Genomic DNA, 1,741 nt, shown 5'->3' with positions numbered 1-1,741 from the left:
GCTCCATGTGTGATTTACTTTAACTTTATCAAATGTTCGGTCGCTAACTCGTTCAGAAACCCACTCCAAAAAACTAACATCTCACATCGAACCATGCGATCCAAAAACAAGACCTATTTGGATTATTGGCAGTTTCTGCAAATCACACAGTGGTGTGTTAATCACTAATGCATACTGTTAAAGCTGTGTGTCTCCTTTGGGATGTCCTGGTTGTTTTTTCCAGCGTTATCGTGGTATTTTTCCATCCCTGTGTGGAAACCAGTGACTTCTACAATCAGCGGGGAGCTTAAAGCTAGCATACCTGAGACCCATGTGAACTTCTGTGATGCTGAGCTGTTAGGCATTAAAGGAAACCTTCTGCTAATAGTGGCTAAACATCAGGTTAGCATTTCCTCTCCTGAGTGACTTTAGAGATGAACAGGGCGAGTGGGGATTAGTTCACATCTTTTTCTTTAAAAAAAATAAAATACATTTTGCATCCATATTTGTCTTGAAGATATTCGATCAGATTGCTGCAATTTGTGTCAGCATGGAAAATATAGTGCAACATTCCCAACTTTGTATCACTCTAAACCTCACAAACTGGAATGGTCTCTACTTTCAAAGTCGGGAAAATTAAGAGTGGCATCCGCTGACTGCGTTCCAGACCTCGCTTGGCGGTGAATTTCCGAACGGACGGGACATCATTTTCAGTTGAACGTTTTCCACGGCTTCAGGTCCATCTCTTCCAATCACGTATTAACAGCGAGCCAGTCTGGACCCTTCAGATGCAAAGCACTCTGGAGCTGGAGCACGATGGGCCTGGCTGCCTTCATGAGAGGACGTCTCCGCTGCCAGCTAGTGTTAACTCACTGTTCACGAGTGTGTGCACGACAAGACTGATAAAAATCAAAGTCTATGCACATTTGCGTAGGTGTCTGGGTGCACACAAAGCGACTGGTGGTAGTGGCATATACCTGCAGAATCCAGCATTTTCCCGAATGATTACATGGAATTTTACAGACTTGCAGGTACGGTCATGGCCCAAGTAATAGGCCGAGCCAAGCAAACTGAATGAGACTGTGAAATGGATTTATTTTGATATTCTTCTTCTAGCTGGGTCTCAGGCCTGCCTCATCATTCCTCTCCCAGTATTACAAATAAACTCATCTCTAAGCCGTTCCTCAAATAAGCAGGCCCGTCCCCGACGATGCACCTCGATAACACCGGATTAGGTTGCCAAACTCAAATAGAGTGGGAAAAGGAGTCGTGAACAGAGGGACTGACGAGGTCAAAGCCTACGAGTATGCATCCAGTGTTTGGTTGTGGAAACAAAAAGAAATCTCTTGCATTTTTGGCGTCATTCCTTTCGTTGGCCCGGTCAACGTGGATGGCCCTCTTAAAGAGTCAAGTTCCTCTGTCTCCTGGAGAGCTCTTGAATGATGACCAGAGCGAACTGCAGGGTTTTAGTCAGTGAAAACATTCATTCTTCTGTTGTTCTGCAGGTGGTTTCACTCATCAGGAAATGAGTTTCATATTTAGGATCTACAACCTTTGCAGACACTTGAGTTAAACCAGGAAAGAAAAATGGCTCCAAGCCTTCAACAAAATACATTCTAATACTTTATACACAGGATGATGTGACAAGTGCTACTCTATACTACTGATAGTAAACCTTAGTTATTGTGCAGGTGTGTATGGAAGGCAATTTAGAACATGTGTCTACTTTGGATCAATTATTTCTAATAAACTGGAAATTGTT

The sequence above is a fragment of the Copadichromis virginalis genome, linkage group LG15, assembly GCF_057382275.1.
Source record: "Copadichromis virginalis isolate Kocher_CV1m ecotype Utaka linkage group LG15, C_Virginalis_male_GT1.1, whole genome shotgun sequence".
Lineage (NCBI taxonomy): Eukaryota > Metazoa > Chordata > Actinopteri > Cichliformes > Cichlidae > Copadichromis > Copadichromis virginalis.
Note: the sequence above shows the minus strand (reverse complement) of the source record.